The following is an 8,572-nucleotide window of genomic DNA, read 5'->3' on the forward strand; positions in this document are numbered from 1 at the left end:
GCAATGTTATCTGTGAGAAGTGCCAACGATCTGGACATGTTGGCAAGGATTGCAAGGTTACCACTTTGAATGTGAAGCCAAACCACAACAACAATGGGCCTAAGAAGTGTTATGAATGTGGAAAGACGGGCCATTTCAGAAACGAGTGTCCTAACAAGCGTAAGGATGGCGGACCACCACGTGCTAGAGCCTTCAATGTTAATGCAAGAGATGCACGCGACAACCCCGACTTGGTAACAGGTATATTTAAAATCAACAATCTTTTAGCTTCTGTCCTATTCGATACTGGTGCCGATAGGAGCTATGTGTGTAGACATTTTTGTGATAAGTTAGATTGGTCGTTAGTTCCTTTGAAGGAAAGTATGCTTGTCGAGGTCGCCAATGGAAAACTTGAAAAGGTCGACCATATTAGTCGTGGAGCTATTATCAACATAGCTGGTGCAGATTTCGAAATCGATTTGATACCTATCAAACTGGGAAGTTTTGACGTGATCGTCGGTATGGATTGGTTGAGCAAGATAAAGGCTGATGTTATCTGTGGAGATAAAGCACTTCGCATACCACAAGGAGATGGCGAACCACTGGTTATCTATGGAGAGAGATGTACCTCGAAGTTGAACCTCATTAGTTGCGTGAAAGCACAAAAGATTATGAAGAAGGGACGCTTTGCTGTCCTAGCACATGTGAAAGCGGTAGAAACTGAGGTGAAGAACGTGAACGACGTTCGAATTGTGAACGAATTTTCTGATGTCTTCCCAGAGGAATTGCCTGGATTACCGCCGCAGAGAGCAGTAGAGTTTCAGATTGACTTAGTGCCGGGAGCTGCACCTGTAGCTCGCGCACCTTATAGACTCGCACCTTTCGAGATGCAAGAATTACAGAGTCAACTACAAGAGCTATTAGATCGAGGGTTTATCCAACCAAGCTTCTCGCCTTGGGGCGCACCTGTGTTATTTGTAAAGAAGAAGGATGGATCCTTCCGTATGTGTATCGACTACCGTGAACTCAACAAATTGACTATCAAGAATCGATATCCTCTTCCACGAATTGATGATCTTTTTGATCAACTACAAGGATCGAGCGTTTATTCAAAGATCGATTTGCGATCCGGATATCACCAGCTGAGGGTGAAGGAAAGTGACGTGATGAAAACTGCATTCAGGACCCGTTATGGTCATTATGAGTTCCTCGTGATGCCATTCGGTTTGACAAATGCACCTGCCGTGTTCATGGATCTCATGAATCGTGTCTGCAAGCCTTACTTGGATAAGTTTGTTATCGTCTTCATAGATGATATCCTCATCTACTCTAAGAGCGAAGAAGAACATGAGCAACACCTTCGGCTAGTGCTTGAACTCTTAAGACAAGAGCAACTTTACGCCAAATTCTCCAAGTGCGAATTTTGGTTGAAGGAAGTACAGTTTTTGGGTCATGTTGTGAGCGACCAGGGTATCAAATTTGATCCCGCCAAGATTGAAGCCATCAGCAAGTGGGAGACCCCCACTACTCCAACGCATATTCGCCAATTTCTAGGTCTCGCCGGTTATTATCGAAGGTTTATCGAAGGATTTTCTCTGATTGCGCGTCCTTTGACCGCACTGACTCACAAGGGCAAGAAGTTCATTTGGGAACCCACACACGAATCAGCATTCCAAACTTTGAAGAAGAAGTTAACCTCCGAACCTATCCTATCACTTCCTGAAGGCAGTGACGACTTTGTTGTTTATTGCGATGCATCGAAGAGTGGTTTTGGTTGTGTACTGATGCAACGATCAAAGGTTATTGCCTATGCCTCCCGCCAATTGAAGATTCACGAGCAGAACTACACTACACATGATCTTGAACTTGGAGCCGTTGTCTTTGCACTCAAATTGTGGAGACATTATTTGTATGGAACTAAGAGCACTATCTTCACCGATCACAAGAGTCTCCAGCACATCTTCGATCAGAAGCAATTGAATATGAGACAGCGTCGATGGATCGAGACGCTCAACGACTACGATTGTGAACTCCGTTATCACCCTGGCAAGGCCAATGTTGTAGCTGACGCTTTAAGCCGAAAGGAGAGGACGGCACCTCTCCGTGTTAGGGCTCTGAACATCACCATCCATTCGAACCTCAACAACCAGATCAAAATAGCCCAAGTTGAGGCTCTCAAGGAGGAGAACATATCTCACGAGCATTTGAACATACTTGTCTCTCGATTCGAGGTTAGAGAGTCTGGACTCCGATGTTATGCCGGAAGAATTTGGGTACCTTACTATGGAGATCTACGAAGCCTGATACTTGATGAAGCACACAAATCGAGATATTCGATTCACCCCGGTGCAGGTAAGATGTACCACGACCTTAAAGAACAGTATTGGTGGCCGAATCTTAAGAAGGACGTTGCGACTTATGTTGGTAAGTGTTTGACTTGCTCGAAGGTTAAAGCCGAACATCAGAGACCTTCTGGGTTACTTCAACAGCCGGAAATCCCACAATGGAAGTGGGAAAGGATCACAATGGATTTCATTACTAAGCTGCCGAAGACGGTGGGCGGATGCGATACTATTTGGGTTATTGTTGACCGCCTCACCAAATCTGCACACTTCCTAGCGATGAAGGAAACTGATACAATGGAAAGACTTGCTCAGCTGTACATCAAAGAGGTTGTATCTCGTCATGGTGTACCTTTATCAATCATCTCCGATCGCGATCCCCGTTTTGCTTCCAGATTTTGGCGTTCTTTGCAAGAAGCCATGGGGACTCGTCTTGACATGAGTACTGCTTATCATCCTCAGACTGACGGGCAAAGTGAACGAACGATTCAGACCTTGGAGGACATGCTGCGTGCATGTGTCATTGATTTTGGAAAGGCCTGGGAAAGGCATTTGCCACTCGCCGAATTCTCGTACAACAACAGTTATCACTCAAGCATTAATGCTGCACCTTTTGAAGCATTGTATGGTCGTAAGTGCCGATCTCCTATTTGTTGGGCCGAAGTAGGCGAAAAGCAAATCACCGGACCCGAGGTAGTTCACGAAACCACGGAGAAGATTGCTCAGATCCAAGCTAGACTTAAGACTGCCCGTGATCGCCAAAAGAGCTATGCCGATCTTAAACGGAAAGACTTTGAATTTAATGTTGGTGATCGTGTAATGTTGAAGGTTGCACCTTGGAAAGGTGTGATCCGTTTTGGAAAACGTGGAAAGTTGAACCCACGATACATTGGTCCATTCGAGATCTTGGAACGTGTTGGACCAGTTGCATACCGTTTGGATCTACCAGCACAATTGAGCTCAATTCATCCTACCTTCCATGTGTCAAACTTGAAGAAGTGTCTTGCTGCACCCGAACTCATCATACCATTGGAAGAACTTACTATTGATGACAAACTCCACTTTGTGGAGGAACCTGTTGAGATTATGGATCGTGAGATCAAAACTTTGAAACGCAACAAGATTCCGATTGTACGAGTACGATGGAATGCCAAACGAGGACCTGAGTTTACTTGGGAACGAGAGGATCAAATGATGTGGAAATATCCTCATCTTTTCCCGACTCCTCCATCTACTTCAGCTTAAATTTCGGGACGAAATTTTCTTTAACAGGTGGGTAATGTAACGACCCTGGTTTTTCCTACGTTATTTATTAATAATTATTATTATTAATACGCTTGATTAAACGAATGTATGTTATTACATTTACATGTTGCTTTAATTGCCCGTACTTGAACTTTAAATGCCCGAAACGTCTTTGTGACACCCGGAACTTGCACGAATAATATTTTCAAGTATTATTTACATTCATGATTAATTTTATTAATCATTTTAATTAACTAAGGCTTTTAGTTAGTTACTTGGGCTTAAGATGGACTTTTATTGGATTACTTGCTAACTACTTGCAACTTGGGCCTTTTAAGTGTTAATGGACTAGTGTAAGCCCACCCTACTTATATTATGGATTAATCTAGCCCATGTTTACATGTAAGTATGATACTTGAACTTAAACTAGATGGTTAGCTTGGAAATGGAATCTAGTTGCCATAATCCCCATGAACACCACCTTATTATCCAACTTTAATCAACCTTTACAAGCTTTTAACCAACAAACCATACACCCTTCTAGGGCTGCAGGCCGTGGGGTTTTGGGGCTTCAAAGGAGTCCACACTTCATATTTTGCATTACTAGTTCACTTGTTATCCCTCACTCAAACACACACACAAAACTTGCTTCATTCTCTCTCAATTTCTCACTTGTTCTTGTAAGTTAACTTGAAGTTTTTCTTCTTCTTTTTCCTTGTGAAAACCGAACCCAAATGATACATAGATCATCATCATCTTTTGTTATTACTTGATTGTTTGTTGTAATTGTTACTTGTCATTGTTAAAGATCAAACTTAGTAGTTTGTATCTCATGTAATCTTGCTACTTCCATTATGTTTAAGGAAGTCAAGAACAAAGGATCTAAGTTCCTTCATAACTTATGGTTCTACTCTACTTGTTTTCAAGATTTAAAGTTTATAATCTTTATAATTGTTACTTGTGTTCTTGTTTGTTGTATGTTACTAGAATACCACCTTCATGGTTGGTTTAGGCTTATCATTCATTTTCTTTATTTCTTATTGTTAGTTGCTTACTACACATTTGAACAAGGACATGAAACCAACAAGAGCTTACACTTTGGTGCAAGTATCATGGATCCAACACTTGGTTGTGATCTTTCTTAGTGTTCATGAACTTGTTCATAAACTTACATGTAACCTTGGTCATGATTACTAGTTAATCTTGATCTTATATTTCTTGGATCTAACTTGTTAGTTCAAGAACAACACTTTAAACTCTCTAACTTGTGTTGATTTGACTTAAGAACTATAGATCTAGACTTTGAGTCTTGAATCTTCAAGACCTAACTAAGAACTATGTTCTACAAGCTAAGATCTTGCTTACTTAAGTTCAATTCAAGTTTGTAACTTATTATTGTTTTAAAAGTTCATGTGTGTGCTAGATCTAAGACTTTGACGAAACCTTGGTTCATCAAACATTATACAACTCTTAAGTGAGTTGATCTACATGTCTTAGACTCACACTTGTGTTGCTAGTGTCAAAACTTAGTTAGAATTACTTTCATTGTTCATGTGTGTGTAGATCTAGGACTTGATGTAACTTTGGTTCATCAAATTCATGTCTTAGACTTGCACTAAGGTTATGATGGACAAATCTTGGTTAAAATGATGTATACACATCCATGAGTTGTACACTTGAAGCTATACGCATCAAGGATGAGAACCGTGATGAACATCAAGCACCGAGACAACCGGAACTCTTCAAAACCCACTGTTCTGTCCAAAACCTACTGACCTGATGCTTCTGGAACAGGCCAGTAGACCTGGGCTGTTCTAACCTTGATTTTTAGATAGAACTTTTCGAGTAGATAACTTTTCATATAGGACTCGTCTTAATCCGAGTTACGGTTTAGGATTTATGGCCCTCCGATCGTTACCATGTCCTTTAACGTTGTGCAGAAATTTCTGACCTACTCGCACTTAGACCGTCGCCACGGTCAAACCAAGACGAGTTTGCTTCTGTAAATTTTACCACACTTAAGGGACTCATAGACGGAGCCATGTCCACTGGTCTCACCTTAATTCAGTAAGGTTAGAGGCCGTGGTGACTGACCGAAGTCAGCCTTTGTTTTAAACGACTTTCATAAACGAGTCTTACTTGTTACCTTTTGTTTAATGATGATTGATGATGACCCTTATGACCTTAATTACGTACTTGTAAACCTTTTGAGACGACTTATTGACTTAGTGCTATTTGACTTAGGTTGAGGACGTTTGGACCGTTACTTGCACACCACTTTCCGACTACTACCTTACCGTTACTACTAATCATTGTGAGTTATAGCATTCCCTTTTTACTTTAACTTATTTTGGGAACTGAGAATACATGCGGATTTTATGTTTTACATACTAGGCACGAGTACTTAAACTTTATATATGTGTGGGTTATATAACGGCAGAAACATTCCCTTTAGCTCGGTAACGTTTAATCATTGGTTTTTGAACCGTGAACGCGAATCTTAGATATGGATCCATAGGGTTTGACATCCCCACTCGGGCTAGTAGCGCTAGCATTTAACGAGTGTTTAATACTTCGAGGTTATACGCACTTGCCAAGTGCACTTTAAGGGGGTACATTAAACGTTAAGTTAGTTACCGGGTGCCCACGGTTAAGCATATACTTTTACATACTTTTGAAACGCTCGTTGTAGCACTGAAATCTCGTGGCCTACTTACATTACTGTTATACTTAAACTATAGCTCACCAACCTTTGTGTTGACCTTTTTAAGCATGTATTTTCTCAGGTGCTTGAAGTCGCTTCCGCTATCTTACTAGTCGTGCTGTAGAACCCGCTGCCTAGAGTTGTTATCGCATGACTACTTATGTTGCATTCAAACTTTTTACTTATGAACTTATGTTATGTAACGACCATTATGGTCACGTACACTTATTTAATGCTTCTACTTAGCGAAGCATACTTTTGATTTGTAAAACAATTGACGTATGTTATGACGTCACTTTTATTTATGAATGTAAACTCTGTTTTGAAAACGCATATAGTACTTAACCTTGTAATGATCCTGTTGATGATGGTCCGTACATGATGATTTAGTACGGGGCGTCACAAATTATCTTTCATCAATTCTTCAAATTCATTATCTAGATTTTCCACTTTTATTTCGTACACAAACTCATTTATATCCATTGATAAAAATTCATCCACCTCTTCCTCGACACAGGTTTCTATATACTTTATTGTCGGGCAAGAGAGATCTAATTCAAGATTATTGTTTAAAGTGATTCTATCATCTCCTATCCCTATGCTGTATGTCTTAGTTTGCATTTGGAATTCAAAAGCAGCAGTGCTTAAAAAGGGCCTTCCTAATAGTATCGAAATTTTATCATTTTCTTTCATCTCTAAAATAACAAAATTAGCGGGGAAAGTGAATTTACCAATCCTTACCGATATGTTCTCAGCTATCCCTATTGGGTAATTAAATGAACTGTCGGCCAAGCAAATAGACATCCTGGTGGGAGTTAATTCTCCTAGACCCAATCTTTTATATAATGAATATGACATTAAATTTATACTAGCCCCGGTATCTGCTAAGGCTTGATATACTCTAGAGTCGTTAAATGAGCACGGAACTGTAATACTTCCTGTATAGCCTAACTTTTCAGGAATGTCAAACTTTTGAACAATATCTTTACATTCTGTGATAATAAACCTAGAGGAATTTTCAGCGTCTTTTCCTTTATTAGATAACAGGGTTTTTAAATATTTTCCATAATGCAGATTTTCTTTTAACAAGTCGATTAAAGGGATATTAACATTTATGTTGTTAAACATATTAGCGAAATTTTCCATACGTTTTTGTTGTTTAGCTTTTCTTAGTTGCTGAGGGTATGGAACAGGTTCTAAAGGTTTATCAATCTTAAAAAGGCACATCTGTTTTCAAAGGGGGTTCATTGTTAACTTTTGTTGTACCAGCCTCGTCAGGTGATTTATGTTTCTCTTCTTGACTAGGTGTGACAGGGTCTTGTGTTGTTTTACCACTCCTAGTAGTTATGGCTTGTACCTCTAAGTTTTCTCTTGGATTCTCTAATTTATTAGATGGTAATATTCCAGTTTCTCTAACGGCTAATTGCTTGGACAAGGTTCCTAAATCCTTTTCTAGATTTAATATTAAATTTTGATGATTATGGTATAACTCAGAGATCTTATATAGAATAACGTTATTTAATTCAGTTTGATTATAAATATATCCTCTCATCATATCAGCTAATCCTTTACTTATAGTTTCCTCTTGCGTTACTTGAGAAATATTTTCTATCATAGGCTTTTCCTTTAATTCTTTTAATTCTTTTTCCAAAACCTCTATCTTTCTTTGTAAAGAGATTATCTCGTTCTCAACTTTAGTTTTAGATTCTTGTTGATTTGTATTCAACTGATACCAATCATGTGATTGAATGGCTAAATCAGAAATAAATTGGTATAAATCCTTGGGGGTTATAGAAAGGGCTGCTCCTCCAGCGGCGTTATCTATTTCTTTTCTAGTAGCTATAGTAATATTTTTATAAAATTGCATTAATCTTTGAACATCATTTAATCCATGTTGAGGGCATGACTTTATTAATTTTTCATATCTGGTCCAAACATCATATAAAGACTCTTGAGGTTCTTGTTTATATTGATTTATTTTGTTTTGTAACCTTATCATTTTAGAAGGTGGAAAGAATCTTTTCAAAAAAATTTCAAGCATTTGATCCCATGTAGAAATTTTCCTTTCAGCGAGTTGATTAAACCAGTCTTTAGCTTCTCCCTTAAGTGTCCAGGAAAAAAGAATGAGATAAATGTGTTCATCCTCTATTTGATTGTATTTAAAGAGTTTACACATACTAGCAAAATTATGGAGATGCTGATAAGCATCTTCCTCAATAGTTCCATTAAAATGAAATTCTTCTTTAATTAGATCCAGTATTTGTTTTTCAATAGTGAAACTAGTTTTAATAGTTGGTGGAAT

This window comes from Rutidosis leptorrhynchoides, chromosome 3 (genome assembly GCF_046630445.1).
Source record: "Rutidosis leptorrhynchoides isolate AG116_Rl617_1_P2 chromosome 3, CSIRO_AGI_Rlap_v1, whole genome shotgun sequence".
Taxonomy (NCBI): domain Eukaryota; kingdom Viridiplantae; phylum Streptophyta; class Magnoliopsida; order Asterales; family Asteraceae; genus Rutidosis; species Rutidosis leptorrhynchoides.